The sequence below is a fragment of the Asterias amurensis genome, chromosome 12 (assembly GCF_032118995.1).
Source record: "Asterias amurensis chromosome 12, ASM3211899v1".
Classification (NCBI taxonomy): Eukaryota; Metazoa; Echinodermata; class Asteroidea; order Forcipulatida; family Asteriidae; genus Asterias; species Asterias amurensis.
The window spans coordinates 11,517,925-11,535,094 of NC_092659.1; the positions used below are offsets into that span (position 1 = coordinate 11,517,925).

At 39.5% G+C, this 17,170-nt stretch overlaps 1 protein-coding gene across 1 annotated transcript in view; it reads right to left on the reverse strand.

The window, feature by feature from the left end:
* Positions 1–4,530, reverse strand: part of LOC139944853 (phospholipid scramblase 1-like) — a 75,042-nt gene extending 70,512 nt beyond the window's left edge. Inside the window, 1 exon segment of the mRNA XM_071941986.1 lies at positions 4,247–4,530. The gene's annotated coding sequence lies outside the window, so the exon portion shown is untranslated.
* Between the last annotated feature and the right edge of the window lie 12,640 nt (positions 4,531–17,170).

A 17,170-nucleotide genomic window follows, 5' to 3' on the forward strand; every position in this document is an offset into this window, starting at 1 on the left:
ATCGACAAGAGAGAGAAGGGATCAAAAAAAACCATTATCCTTAAATCAACGAGACATTTTGCTTCAAAACAGTTATTTCTTTTATTTTGTCCATTATTGATATTTGATGAGCTGCAGCGAAGACTTAAGACCGCTTGAGTCGACGTTACAGTATTTTATTGAATATTCAGAAGCTAGTATGGCGTGCAAAATAAATAAAAAAGCTCATTCAATTACTATTAAACAAATTTTTGTCCCAAGACAATGGCTACTTGGTTAGAATCCGGAGATATCGCAAGGCATAACAGTAAAGCACCTCTACCCCCTTAAAGGCAGTGGACACTTTCAGTAATTACTCAAAATAATTATTGGCATAAAACCTTTCTTGGCGACGAGAAATGAGGAGTTTTTGATGGTATAAAACATTGTGAGAAAGCTCTCTCTGAAGTGCCATAGTTTTTGAGAAAGAAGTAATTTTCCACAAATTTGATTTCGAGACCTCAGATTTAGAACTTGAGGTCTCGAAATCAATCATAATAACCGCACACAACTTCGTGTGACAAGGGTTATTTTTCTTTCATTATTATCTCGAAACTTCGATGACCGATTGAGCTCAACGTTTCACAGGTTTGTTATTTTATGCATGTTGAGATACACAAACTGTGAAGGCTAGTCTTTGACAATTACCAATAGTGACCACTGCCTTTATAATTAAAGCACCAACCCTTCAAAACAATCTGTTTCCCCCATTTCAGACCAGCAATGTTTGGTTTCAGGAGTAATATTTTCTCTCTAATGTAGACATATTATCTATTACGTTTATCAGAATTTATTACTGCCTGCAGTTAATCAAAAAAGATTTTTATTTTCATTTTCACTTAATTTTTTACATTTTTCCCCCATATTGTCACACCATAGAATCCCAAATAGCAACCACAACAAGTGATCTATTTAGTGACTATAAGGATAATGAAACTCAATCTAGCAGATGATAATTTTGATTTGAAATTTAGAGGTTGGATGATGTTTCTTAGACTCATTGTTACAAAATTCATCATTTTATAAATGTTTGAGCATACCCTACGACAGGAAACTTAACATGCTTAATTCTCAGCATGATTAAGCCTGATTAAAAATACAGACTGTGAGTAAACAGCAGGGCTTCTATCACCGGTGGGAGCTTGCACAGTCTCGCGGTAAATGGCGCTGATGGCAATCAAAGTTTGGTTGGGTTTGAAAACATGGGTAGTGAACACTTCGCACCTTGCAAACTCGGCACCAGCAAACTCGGCACTTCGCAAACTTGGCACCTCGCAAACTCGGCACCAAGAATGTCCGCACCAAATAAACTTGGCACCGGCCTGTTTTGGTCAAACAAACTCGGCACCAAACAAACTCAGCACCGGCCTATTTTGGTCCACCAAACAAAACTCGGCACCAACAGCAAATACCACCCGAAGAGCAGTATTAACACCATAAAAACTGGTTTGAATTTAGTTGAAATAATTAGTAGTTAATGCTAACTTATACGACCATAACTTGGCACCTGAATTTTTTTTGTCCCACTTTACGTCCGCACGTTCAGTTTTTTTTTCTTTTTTTCTTTCACAATCATGTGAGTGAAAGTGCATCGCTATTTGTTGATGTAATGGGAATCGTGAAATGTCTCAGCAGCCTTAAAGTGGGTTACGATCATCTTGTAATAAAACACAGTGCATGACAGTCTGTAACAGAAATTATTTACACATGTACTCTTTATTTTGAATCAGTGTTTTATTGGATCAAAGTTTCATGTAAATGTTCCCCAAAAATACTTGGATATCGAAATTACATATTTTCGACTCCAAAAACATCTTCAAGGGTTAACAGACATTTTTTTTTAACTAGACATAGTGTTTTTTGTTAATTACAAAAACAAGGTGTTTAGTTGGACGTTAAGTGATGACGTAGTTCAAAAACATTGAACCATAAAGATGTTTTTTATACAATGTGTCGTTATTTTATAGTTAAACTTGTATCACACTTTTTAATGCCTTGATCTTCACAAATGCAATATGTTTGTGTGAGATTGGCATCAGTGAGGTCCGTTAACAGCGCCAGCCACCAACCAAGGTCATTACCACGCAGTGAAGACCGGGTACTCGCACTGTTATTCCCATTAATAAATACCTTTTGTAGCGAATTAAACAGCTAAAATTGTAATTTTTCTCTCGGCGGCACTTCCAGACAAGTTCAGGGGCCATATTCGAGCTTTTGATGGTTCCCATCTCTTTCGTGCGTTAATCACATTACTGACTCTTTGAAATAATGATCTGTTCAGCGCCTTCACTGGGGTCAAATGAGGCAAATGATTGGACGATAGCTGGTCCTTGTGCATTAAAACGCGCGTACGAGCTCGGGGTCGTCAGTTTATACGCGCACACGTTACACGCGCGCACTCAAAATTGATACATTTTCAGCGCGCGTACACGAAGTGCGCAAAGTTGCAATGTGAAACTTACAGGGATATAATAAATAAGCGTGCGATACAGTGCAACGCGCAAGGTTTACACAATGTATGCTGATACAGTGCAACGCGCAAGGTTTACACAATGTATGCTGATACAGTGCAACGCGCAAGGTTTACACAATGTATGCTGATACAGTGCAACGCGCAAGGTTTACACAATGTATGCTGATACAGTGCAACGCGCAAGGTTTACACAATGTATGCTGATACAGTGCAACGCGCAAGGTTTACACAATGTATGCTGATACAGTGCAACGCGCAAGGTTTACACAATGTATGCTGATACAGTGCAACGCGCAAGGTTTACACAATGTATGCTGATACAGTGCAACGCGCAAGGTTTACACAATGTATGCTGATACAGTGCAACGCGCAAGGTTTACACAATGTATGCTGATTTAGTGGCCACTGACTTATTCGCTATTTTCCAAAGCCGGTCTTTACACCACCGTTAACACTCCCACACGTGACCGGGTTTTGACCAATCAGAGACTTGAAACTGTCCAAGGTATTTATTAATCAAAATTAATAAATAGCATGAAAACTGGTAAGCGGAGGATGATAATGAATGGCATCTATTCTATGGCATGAAAACTGGTAAGAGGATCCTCTGCTTACCAGTTATCACGCTATTATGCCTTTTTCTTTGAATTGGGAAATAATGATGCCATATATCAACCGATGCCCTAATTATCTTCATTTTGTACGAAGTATGCAAACATGTATTAAAACTTGATGGACATTGAAATGTTCACACCACACACCGATCTTGGATGACTTCAACTGGCCCCATTTGTTTTGAGTTTTTCCTGTTTTCACGGCAAACGAGAAAGTATGGTTTCCCGGTGAAGCCATACATGGAAGAAACATCTGCAGTGACTACAAGTGTTCTTTGAGACTCTGTGTATGACTGTATAGCCAGCAGTTGCCTTCATTTTATTCAAAATATTTTTTTATTAAATTTTTAAAATTACCATGGTAACTTGCAAAAAATAAAAAAAAAATAAAAAAAATATAACAAGTGTGAATAATTACTGGCTTCAAAATCTGATTTCTATTTATTTTTTTCCTATTTTTTTTCTTAATATTTATAATAAAGCGTATAAATAAACAGTGGTAATTGAATCAACAAGCTGATGTTTAAATTTTTAATATAAATAATAGTATTGATACGAGGGTTACAAAATAAAAATCTCCGAAAATGATATAAGGCACATGGCTTCTTTAAGCCTCGGTATTTTTTTTTCAAGAATGCTCAGCAAAACATTCAGTCACATGATTTTGATCATCATGAATTGTGAATAGAAATAGCGTTTGATGAAACTTTTTCGGTGGGCAAATATTTTTATATGGCCTCAACATTATGACATATTTGTGTACCTTGTAGAAATGCCTAAAATACCAAACTTTTTGCATTTACAAGTGCAAATATCCAGTGGAGCCTTACGTGTTTCTAAGTTTTTGTCAAGGGAGAGGAGACTCTTTGTTTGGCGAATAAAACCACACAATTTTTATCTTGGGACTGTTTACATCACGCACAGAGAGGTAAAAGATTTGCCACGATATTAGGGGCACCTCGAAAACAGGACCTCCTACGAGATATAGGATATAGTCGTTGCGATAACGTAACCCTCCTGCCGACGACGGCGGCAGAAGGGTTACGTTATCGCAACTAAGGATATAGTCGAGAAAGTAGAAATAATTAACCTGTACTTATTTCTTAAATATACGAGGGCACCACCACCACAAAAAACTTACCACAACGTACACTTGATTGAAGAAAATCTTTTAAAAAGTCGATTTCAGATCACACACACACCACACAGCAGTACACGACGTCCACGCATATATGTAGTCTATACACACACGCACTATACTGCCGCACCCAACCCAAAATAAAGATGCCTTTTACAATTAATTATCTGGAACTGGCACGGCTCCACCATCTGGTTCTGTCCACATGCACAGGCTCCGTACAACAAAATCAACGCACGTTTTAAAAAAACTACTGACAAGCTGAATAGTCGAAGCCAAAGCCGCACCGTCGTTTCCAAAATACCTTTCTCCCCCCCCCCCACACACACCCCCTCATCACTATTCACGCTACAGCTAGACTTGACTCAAGTCCAAGTCCGTCCTAGCCCCACCCATAAACCAGTCAAAATCCACTCGGTATCGTTGACCCCAATGATCTGGAGATCAATGGTTCGTACATACATGATAATTGTGATCGTCTTTTGCGTGTACATGTACAAAGGTCACAGAGTGCGATGAATATTTATAAACAGGGCGGCGCTTCCACGCTCCCATTGGTTTTTTGGGGGAGATTTTTCATATTCATTGCGTGGAAGAGACAAACCTATGGTGGCCCTGAAGGGACACAGCCAGTCGTGAATATTTTCGCGACGTCGTATACTTATTCACGACAAGTCGCGAACATTTTGGCGACGTCGCGAATATTTTCACGACTAGTCGCGAATGTTTTCACGACTAGTCGCGAATATTTTCACGACGTCGTATATTTATTCACGACAAGTCGCGAATATTTTGGCGACTTCGCGAATATTTTCACGACTATAGTCGCGAATATTTTCACGACTAGTTGCGAATATTTTTTACGACGTCGTGAATAATTCTGCGACTAGTCGTGAACAAACTCGCGACTTGTCGTAAATATTTTGTGAGTAGCTTGAGTGTGTAATTCTTACACGGCACGCGTAGAAAGCCAAGCTATGACGATTGTAGCCACTCGGCTATGTGTATGGGGCCAATGTTTTATCCAGTAGAATTGTTATCGAAGTTCGAAAAAACAGTGTCTGATTTTCATCAACATTTCGGGGGTTTTCAAGGTTGAATTACTCCAAACCCAAATAATTCTGAATGATAAAGGATTAATCTTTCAGTTAAACTTGGTCGGGGATTACGTGATGCGTTGCACCCTGTCGAGACGGAACGAACATTATAATTAAACTTATCATTGGATTGTTTGTAAAATTTACCTATTGTTGGTCCGACTACGCCGGGGTTAAAAGTTTTATGTTTTCATTTCGTAAAAAATAGTTGTTTTAATGAGTGTGTGAGACGTCGCACTTTTGAAAGTAAATTTTTCTAGCGTTTATGTTTTTCAAAACGGGTCGTAAAATTTATAGTGTCAAGGTCATCGAAAATTACATATTATTTTGGACAGGAAGGTCGTATGATCATGATTTTTATTTTATTTAAAATGTTGAGATTTGCTAGTTGGGATTATTATACCACTCCTGTTTCATTATTCGTCGTAAAGTCAATCTGACATTCCAACACCTGCACGCTCACCGCATGTGGTACAGCGTGGATCACGTGTAGGTGACCGGCGTGTGAGAATCCAGACATCCAGGCACGCAGCAGCAGCAGCAGCAGCAGCAGCAGCAACAACAATATTATTAACAACAACAACAACAACAACAACAACAACAACAACAACAACAACAACAACAACAACAACAACAACAACAACAACAACAACAACAGCAACAGCAGCAGCAGCAGCAGCAGCAGCAGCAGCAGCAGCAGCAGCAACAGCAACAACAACAACAACAACAACAACAACAACAACAACAACAACAACAACAACAACAACAACAACAACAACAACAACAATAATAATAATAATAATAATAATAAAAATCATAATAATATTAATATTAACAATAACAATAATAACAACAATAACAACAATAATAACAATAATAACAATAATAACAATAATAACAATAATAACAATAACGACAACGACAACGACAACGACAACGACAACGACAACGACAACGACAACGACAACGACAACGACAACGACACCGACACCGACACCGACACCGACACCGACACCGACACCGACACCGACACCGATAATGATAATGATAATGATAATTATGCTGCAGCAAAGGATCTATCCCCCATGATCTGTTCGTTCTAAACTCTACCAGTTTCATGTCTGTCGATGATCGGAGGCCGACTCTTCCCGGAACAGAATATTTGACATGGCACGATAAATATTGCGGTGCTAAACCAGACAAAGACTTGTAGGTTAGCAAGAGAATCTTATAAACAATACGCTCATTGATGGGCAGCCAGTGAAGTTCTTTAAGTATTGGATTGATGGATGCTGACCAGCTTGCTTGCACAACAAGACGGGCAGCTGAGTTTTGTGTCTTTTGCAGCCTATGGAGCAGATGTTTTGGAAGTCCGTACAGTAGTGCGTTACAGAAATCCAAACGAGAGGTGACAAAGGCGTGCACTAATTGTTGTGTAGCTTGAAGTGTCAAAAAATGCCTGATGGCACGGAGGTTACGCAGGCCATAATTAGCAAGTTTCACGCAATTTGATATGTGATGAACCAGCGACAACTTGGGATCCAAGATAGCTCCAAGGTTCTTTACCTTCTCTTCAGGAACAACCAAGGACGACCCGATCTTTACATGGGGTACCACGACCTTGGAGAGTTGCTGTCTGGAACCCAACAGAACAAACTCTGTCTTTGACTCATTCAACTTCAGATGACTCTCACCCATCCACCGCTGAATGTCAGAGATGCAGCGCTCCATCTGAGAGATACAACTGTCTACATTCTCCTGAGTTGGTAAGCAAGAGCTATACAGTTGTAAATCATCCGCATAAACGTGGTAGCCCAAATTGCACTTGGTGATGATATGCCGGAGGGGTAGCATGTACACACTGAAAAGCTGGGGGCCGAGAACCGATCCCTGTGGTACGGATGAATCCAGTTGAACAGTCTGTGAGGTTGCTTCTCGAAGATGTACTGCTTGAAATCGTTTAGACAGGTACGACTCAAACCGGTCTTCATCTATACGTGTTGCACGCCACCGGCGCTCAAGTCTACGTCTCTTGCATTTCGCTTCCTGGATGTCCTCATTCATCCATGGGGATTTGGGTTTGAGAACTACGCTCCTCAACCTAGCAGGAGCATGTCTATCCAGCAGGGCCCGAAGAGTTGTGTCATACTCGTCAAAACAAGACAGTGTATCTTGGAAATCAATTAATGACAGAGATTGATGTTGTTACCAGACTTCCTAGAAATCTTTCTGACAGGCGACCCATTGGACAGTGTTTCGCAGATGGTGCTCCGGATTGGTTCATTCATTGCCCCTTGCCCGCCCACCCACCATTCGATCCGCCCTTTTTGGTCAGGTTACTTTCGTGTTGTACTAAGCATGGTTCTCCGGATTGGTTCATTCATTGCCGCGCAGAGTCGAAAGGGTCGAAGAGGCTGGGTGCCAGGACAAAACCGAAACCAATCTCACGAATTTGCATTGAATGGATGAAGTACCGTAGATTGATGTTTCGCAGGCGACCATGTGTCAACCACTGGTTGACGTTGTTGTCAGACTTCCTAGAAATCCTTCTGCGGGTGACTCATTTGTTGAAAAGATTTAATGGAGAATATTTATAAAAAAACATTCACTTCCAAACGGCATGAGAATTATCATGATGGACAAGGATTGGATCAAACGGAAGCTTAATAATTTGGAAACGTTGGGTAGGGCCGGCTATAGGTTGGAAGGTGTCATAAGGGAACTTTACAATTAATAACATTTTGGGGTGGGGGGGGGGGGCCTTACACAAAGAGCCATTCTGGTCAGTGTATTGTGAGTGGTGTGTTGCTTGGTGAAGAAGGTCGCCGTGGGACCACTTTAGATTGACAGTGGGTGGCGACCTTGGACCTTTTGTCAGTAAACTCAAATGCGTACATGAATACCGTTTTAGAATACGGTCTGTTCATGGAGGTATAATGTTGCAGTTTCAGAGTTTAACCATGGAGGTAGAATTGTGAAACCATTCCTTACTCTATGGTGAAACTATACACGTACGTCAAAGGCTGTTTTGAAGCTGTAAAAAAAAAAAAACTTTGCTTTGCATTTGGTCAAAGTTGTTAAGCAAAACGACATTAAGTTTCCTTTTGAATAAGTCCATTCACAAAATTGGTTAGAGCAGTGTGTCGGTCAGGTCTCAGAACGTACATTTTGCCAAATCCATTTTGAAGCCTAATTTAGCCATCGGCCCGTCGGGTTGGTTACTGATGGAGATATTAACAAAAGAGACCTCGTGCGGCTGAATGGGGTACATTTTTAGGAGTTTGTCTATTGACCCAATATCATAGACCTTTTCGCAAATATCGGGGCGCGCGCGTAAAGCTTGGAATTAGGTGCACTGTGGTCTATAGCTGGTAGCAAAATTTGATTCATATCTATCCCACAATGCACCTCATATAACAGTCTGTGCTTGCGCATTGGTATGTGCGATAAGGTCTATGTCCTGTGCTCACCATAGACCTTTTCGCAAATACTGGGGCGCGCGCGAAAAGCTTGGAATTAGGTGCATTGTGGTCTAGCTGATTACAAATTTGATTCATACATATCCCACAATGCACCTCATTCAACAGTCTGCGCTTGCGCATTGGTATTTGCGATAAGGTCTATGGTGAGATCTAAATCAGAGAAACAGAGCGCCCGCTAACGTTCGTTCATTACAAGCGTGGACAGTTTTTGCCGGGCATAATCGGAACGTTGGTTGTGTGTGACCGCGCAACACCAATGGTTTTGGGACCAAGACTAAGACACAACAGGCAGAAGAAGTGAGCGATTGATTTTGGACATCATTTTTAGTCTATTTTTTTCAAGTTTGGAAGGAAATAATCTGACACAATCGAACCTTCACATTAACCATCAACATCTCCTGTGTACCTCAAGTGAGTTTTAATTATTCTGAGGAGGTTTTTGATGCATTTTGAAACACCTTTTGTCCACAATTAAATTTCACATTTTTTTATTTATTCATAAAAAAAGAAAAAAGAAAAAAAAAAAGGTTGGGCGGCGATTTAAAAAGGCCTTCTTAAACTGGCAATTTTTTTTCCGGGGGGATGGGGGTTGAGCTTTGAAAAATCTCACACATAGCTGGCCTCTAGAATGGCATCTCTGCCTGCAAAACACTTTTTTGACGTTCACGTTAAGTGCTCCCGTTATACATGCAGCCTATTGACCAGAAAGTTTACAAGACCAATTCAGATGAGGATAAACTAAAAAGAGGCCTACGCTCTAGCCTTGCTCAAGGCAGTCGCATTATTCGCTCCGAAAAGACGCAGCTGTAAGCCCACCCGCCGTATACCCTGTGCATGGTGTGTGCGATCACACCGAATGACCCACCCGTATACACACTGTCACATCGCACGAATACTGTTCACACAAGTCATCGCACTCGTACACCACTAACCGCATGCGGAGGCCGTCAGGCCGACAGCCTTGTCGGGTCTGTATCTTCCCGTTTTAATGTGTTGTATTGAAAAAATTCCAATAGTGGACGAAATTGGGGGGGGGGGGGCTCTAGGATATGCTAGTATGCAGCTCATGAATATGTATATCGTTCGTCAGACCTATCAGACAACACAGGATGTGAGGCAAATGAATTATTCATTTTGACGTCCAATCACGCACTTCCCTTATCACGACCTTTGGACCCTTTCATGCGTCCGTGGCGGGGGTGTGTGAGGTAAACATGTCTCGTCTTTCGCGGGCATTATGGTAATGAGCTGACCGTGGGAACTCTTCGCTTATTATAGTAATGAGGTCAGTGGCTTCAACACAGATCCTACAAGGCTGTCGGCCTGACGGCCTCCGCATGCGGATAGTGTACGGGGGCATCGTGTCGTGCGATGTTACGCACAGTGAGTACGGGTGGGTTTTACGCACAGTGAATACGGGTGGGTTTTTATACAGCGGCGGTCTTTTTTCGGAGTGAATAATTCGACTGCCTTGAGCCAGGCTACCTACGCTCTTACCGCCCCCGCCCCCCCCCCCGAAAAAAAAACAACAAAAAAACAGTAGATAAATTAGATTTGTGGCACACAGCATGTCCAAAAACTCGCTTTACTTATAGTGCTGTAGCAACGCTATGTATCGTGGGACGTAAAAATGTCATTTTTGACGATGTTTTTTTAACAAGGAAATGCAAACATTATGAATGTATATTGAGTGTGTGGAGAAAGTTTTGGTTGTGTAGTACAAAAGAAACTTTAGTTATTGCTGGCTAACGGTCAGTTTCACCTATCAACGCTGATTTGAAAAACGTGTAACGTTAGGGAGGCCCAACATATTAGACCCCTATAAGGATCACGGGGAGCTTTATAGTTTCTAGATGCATAAGGTACGTCGTCTAACCCAAAACGAGGTGGGTACAGCCACTGCAAGTAGTGGTGAACGTGCGAAATAGCTTCATTTTGGGTTAGAATTATGACGCCAAGCATAAATATTGAGAGGCGTATAACACCCTCACCCACATTTCGAAATATTTGTGTAAAGGATTTTTATATCCTAGCCGCTAGTTATTTTTAATGGACTTAGTTTTGTCATGGTTTTGTCCTTCCCTTGCTCTATAGTCCTTCACATGAAACTTTGATGCAAGGCACAGACAATACAAGTGTGTGGTTTAAAACACAACTTTACACAGAGACTATTCTACGACAGGGTGAATAATCCCCTAGGAGATTCTGCCCCCCCCCCCCCCCACCCCGGACTATTGTGGCACTGCTTATTTTAAAGTTTGGAGCTAGTTATTTTACTTACACGCATAGGGCCGAAGGGATCTACATTAGACAAAATGATACTGTGCATGTGGATATAAAAGTAGATTGATTCAAATGAATAATAATAGGAGATAGACTATTATTGCTCCATGGTTAATATGATATCAAAAAATAATTGTTTGCCTAAAAACTTACACGAAATGAGCACGAGAGTTTTTTAGTATAAAATGTAACGGCTCCCACTGAAGTGCAAAGTTTTTGAGAACGAAGTAATTACTCGCGTGAGTATTTGAATTAAATTTGAGACCTCAGCTGAGGTCTCGAAGTACCTAAAAGCACACAAATTGTGTGACAAGGGTGTTTTTTCTTCTCCTGAAACTTCTATGACCAATTGAGTTCAAATTTTCACAGGTTTGTTATTTTATGCTTCTACCTCCTCGGATACACAAAGTGAGAAGCCTGGTCTTTTACAACAAAATTACCAAAGAAGTCCAGTGCCTTTAAAGCATAGGCCTATTGCGCCAACTAGCACACAAGCCGTATAACAGTATTGCCAGCTGTTCAAATGTAGGTATTTTGGAATTTCAAATTGTGGTCACGAGAAACATACGGAACAGTATAAGGGAATGCTGAGCATCACAAAACACTAGTTTTTCTGGTGATGGCACCGGATTGGGACTTGAGTCAAGTCTAACTGCATGGCAAATTCAGACTGAAGCTAGACTTTATTGAGATTGCGGTATTCCTCTGAATCAGCCATGAAAACGCCCCTACAGATGCTGTCCTGCGCACCAACTCGCATTGGATGGAGGTTAATCTTACCATAGGAGGGCACTAACTCAGGCAACATTGTTTACATGAACAATAATATTATGGTCAACATGACAGCCAAACCACGTCAAATCTCTAAGCTTTAAAGCCATTGGACCCTTTCGGTAAACAGTGTTGTCCAAGGCGCACACTTTGTGTACCACAACTTCTATATCAAATAACAAACCTGTGAAAATTTAGGCTCAATCGGTCATCGGAGTTGGGAGAAAACAACGGAAAAACCCACCCTTGTTTCCGCGCATTTCGCAGTGTCAAGACATGTGTTTCAAATATATCAGTAATTCTCGTTAACAAGAATTTATATTGTTTTGCTGTTTTCTCAAAAAGTAAAAGTAAAGCGTTTCATGGAATAATATTTCAAGAGAAGTCTTTCACCATTGGCTTCTGTAAACCCTGTAAGTTATTTGTAAATCTGTGAACTTTTTTATTTTTGTCTGAACCGAACGGGTCCAATGGCTTTAATGGTAAATGCTCTGTTAATTGTAAATCACCATTAAAGTGAAATGGTCACCTTTTTTCAAAAAAAAAAAAGAATTTGCGTACAAAAACCCCACAATCTTTTGGAGCTTTGGAAGTGCCAACCAACTTGTTGAGATCATAGAGCAAGGATTTTGAGATGCTGGGTTAATTTGATGACACTGGACACTATTGGTAGTTGTCAAAGACCAGTCTCCTTACTTGGTGTATCTCAACATAGGCTGTGCATAAAATAACACAAATAAGATCTAGCTACAAAATTACAGTATGAATAATTAAAGTCAAACTTTGATATCATGTACACGATAAAATCATTTCAGTATTGTGTTTTTATACTTCATTAAAAACTACAAAACAGTCCTGCTCAAAACTTTTTCCATTTGAGAATAAACCCACCTCTTCTTGACAACTACACTAGATGTCTTTAAATATTACTTTTAAAGAATACTAATCTTTAAATGTTTAAAGACCAGTTCTCACTTGTTGATCCCAACGTCAACGAGGAGCCTCATATTTCAATAACAAATTTTGGTACAAATTTGGGCACAATTGGTAAGTGAAGTTGAAGGAAAATATTGAAAGAAAATGACAACCTAAAAGGTACTGCTCCAACTACAAACACCTGTGCAGTTTTCAAGCGAGGTCACGAAGGATTTTTAGCCAACCCTCTTCTCTAAAATCAAGTCTCAAGAAAGAATTGGTTGTGTTCCTGAGAAGTTAACGATCAAAAATTTTATTATATCAAAATATTTGAAAAGGAGGCTCATATTTCAGTCACTTGAAAGGAGTAGTCATTAATCTAACTTCTCGTTGATTTATTTGTTCATTTTGGTAATTTTGTTTGCCTGACTCCTGGGGGTTAAAAATTAATGTTTTCATTAACGTAAACAAATATTATTTTAATGAGTGTGTGAGACGTCGCGTTTTTTTCAAATTAATTTTTCTGGAGTTTGTGTTTTCCAAAACGGGTCATAAAATTAAGCGTCAAGGTCGTCGAAAATTCCACATTATTTCAGACAGGAAGGTCGTCTGGTCTTGATTTTTGTTTCATTTAAAATATTAATATTTGCTTGTTTGGATTATTATGAAAAATGCAAAAGTGAAATTCTCATGACATGCCTCATTACGTTAGAGCGGGTCACATATATATGTGGTGATAAGCAGTTTGGAAACTTTAGAATATAACTGTTTCCTCCCCACTCTCTTTGTCCTGCCATTTTTTAAAACAACAAAAACTAAATGTAATGCCAGGCTGCTGTAATAGCAATAGATGTTGCCATATCCACCCCCAAACAATTTATTTTTTAAATACTGAAATTTTCCAGTAGCTTCAGGTGTGGAAATAATAAAAAAGCCATTTATTTTGTAAACAAAACTGCAAAATAGTAATAAAAAGAAAAAAAAACAGATCGTGCAAGTTGAACATAAGTCACATCACAAAAACTCTTCTGTCGTCATGCACCAATTTGAAACTCACAAATCCTGAACTAAACACCAGTGGAATCAAACCACTCACATCTGCTCTCATGGTAGTAGTTCAAGAAATTGCTGCTATACCGAGAGAACTGTGTGTCAATCTGAAGTGCTTTGTTTAGTTACAAAACAGTGAGTAACAACAGACAAATTTGAAACATGTTTATGGGCAAACAATTGTGTTTTGTTTAAAGACCGGTAGGCCTAGACCTTTATCATGATGCCTCTATGTTGGTCTTGTTCCTGATATCAAATAATAATAATATTGAATGCTAATCATCATTTTGCAAATAGGAACCAGTTTATTTTGTTCTTCCAGCCTCGGTTTGGTAACACTGATATCAATGGGAGATCTTCAAGCTGGCTGCACCATGATAAAGGTCTATTCTCACCTGGTGTATAATAATAGATGCATAAAATAACAAATCTGGGAAAATTTGGACTCCATTGGTCATTTTATTTGCAAGAGAATAATGAAAGAAAAAATATCCTTCTGCACAAATTTCTTTGGTATCAGATGTCAAATAAAACGCTTCATCAGACCTGAAGTCTTTTATTATTAAGCGAGAAATATTACTTTACAGGACGCTGATTCTCACAATGTTTTACGTTATCAACAGCTCTGCATTGCTCGTTACCAAGTAAGTAAGTTTTAATGATAGCAACTATTTTGAGTAGTTACCAAAAGTGTCCAGTGCCTTCAAGCGAGTAATGTTACTTTACAGGACGCTGATTCTCACAATGTTTTACGTTATCAACAGCTCTGCACTGCTCGTTACCAAGTAAGTAAGTTTTTATGATAGCAACTATTTTGAGTAGTTACCAAAAGTGTCCAGTGCCTTCAAGCGAGTAATGTTACTTTACAGGACGCTGATTCTCACAATGTTTTACGTTATCAACAGCTCTGCGACTACTCTTTCGATGACTTTTCCAAGATATTTTAAGTTTGCAACTGGTCTGTAGTTTTTGAATACCTCCTTGTCCAGGTTTGGTTTATTGATGAGCGGTCTGACGTAGGAAACTTTGAGGCTTTCGGGGAAACAACCGGAACTGAGTGATTCGTTGACAAGATTAGTGATGTAGGGTACAAATATATCGATGTTCTGCTTTATCATGGATGTTGACACTGGATCCAGCTCACAGGATTTTGAAGGAGATTTCATAATAACCCTTTGAATCTCAGCAACAGTGGCAGGCTCAAACACAGATAGTCTACACTGGTTGAAGTTGTGGCAATGTCTGCGGCCGTTGTAAGGGACTGATGAAGATGATGAGCGGATGTCTAAAATCTTGGTGACAAAGAATTTCTGGAACTCATTTGCCAAGTCCTGGTCATTGTAAGTGGATGGAAGGACGGGGGTTTTGGGCTTGAGCAACAACTTACCAATTATCTTGAAGAGCTTCTTTTGATCTCCTGAGGATTCTTGTACTTGAGATGAATAATGTGTGATCTTTGCCTGGTTGATTAAATTCCTGACTACTTTACATTGGTTGCGATATTCTTGTCGTTGTATTTCCAGTTTGCCATTTTTCCGCCATTTCCGCTCCAGTTGACGACAGATCTTTCTTGCTGTACGAATGTCATCATTACACCAGGAGACTTCAGTTCGGACTTTGACTGATCTTGTTTTCCAAGGCGCGTAGTTATCCAAGATGTCACTGACAGTACTCTCATATTGGCTGACATAGGAATCCAAGCAGATGGTTGGGACAGAAGTCTGCCTAAACTTTCAGTCCTTTGGTCGAGGTTCAAATTGATCCTTGTCAAAGTGCACCTGTAAACAAATTGAACAAAAACATAACCATTAATAAATATATTTGAAGGAATAACATAATGCCACAAAAGATTCTGAGAACATGTTTTATCTTTTCCAAAATACTCAAAAGATAATTAAAGTTAACCCCCCCCCCCCCAGGCAGAAATGGTCAGTTCACAAGTACAGTATTCAGGCTTTGATGATTGGTTTTGAACAAATAAGTAAATTTGTTCCTCTATATTCCGTAAGTTTTGTATACTCGATGTCAGAGACGGCCATTTATGCGGCAGATCATACACCACCATTGGAAATATTCAATAATGTTTTTAACAAGGGAATCAATGTGTGGTAATGAAGTTTTCAACTAGTGGTTTAATCCCAACGAGGCCTGGTCTTGATAATTTTACCGAGACGAAGTGGAGGTAAATTATAAAGAACCAGGACTTGGCAGGTTTAAACCACTAGTTGGAAACCGATTCAACACACTTTGATTCCCATTCATAAATACCTTTTCGGTCAAAAACATCATCACTTTTTGGTTAAAAAGTAAAATAAATGCAAAAATTGTAATTGTTAAACGATTTCTTTCAACAACACCCTTCCAGCTATGAAATGCTAGAGCCTTCCGCTGCCCTCGCGTAAACTACTCCTTATAAGGGAATGCTGTGGGCGTCGCATGTATCAGTGGCACAACTGTTTCAGCCATTGCTCTCGACCAATAGGAATGAAGAAACTGTCTTATAAGAACAGGTGCAAGGTCGCTTGTCACGCCCATGAATTAACACTTTTTACCAGTCATAAACAAAGGTTTATACATGCCCACGTGACGTGCTCTCCACCAATAGCAATAGCGAAACTGTCTGAGGTATTTATGAATGGACATCAGTATTTTACAATGTTTTATGTGATACTGATGAATGGATTAAATTTTAAATGGTTGGAAGCTGAACAAGGATAACGAAATACGTGAGCGGAATTTTACCCAACGACCTCCGGATATCCTTGTTTTGGGGTGCCAGTCATGAATGTAGAAGCCATACAACCAAAAAACTGCCTTTTAGCCTTGGACCCAACCCACATTTATGATACAACATTGGAAGCGGCAACAAAGGGATCACCTTATTGGAAAGGGACTATTTGTTTCAAATATCAAACAAGGCAAAGGGGTGCATGGCTTCTGACTGGCAACTCCCAATTTCGTAATTTGTAAGGATTCTGAGGATGACACCTCAGAAGTTCCACCCAAAGGTTATTTAAAACAAAAAGTCTTTATGTTTAAAATTCACAAAATTATGTATGTTTACAAACATAACCCTTAACTTCAAGTGATCATGTGTCAACAATGTTCTATTTTACTCATACCAACTGACCAAGATGTGTTCAGTGACACCTTTGGTATCTTTCAACTGCATGTTTCAGTGGCTTGCTGAACAAAACCCTAAATGCTTAAGGCATCTTCTTTGAAATATGGACCATTTTACAACCTCAAATGTCATTTTTCAAAATTTTTTTTTTGACCTTTTCAGATATTTCAAATAATTGTATACATATTAAGGTTTATTAAAATGT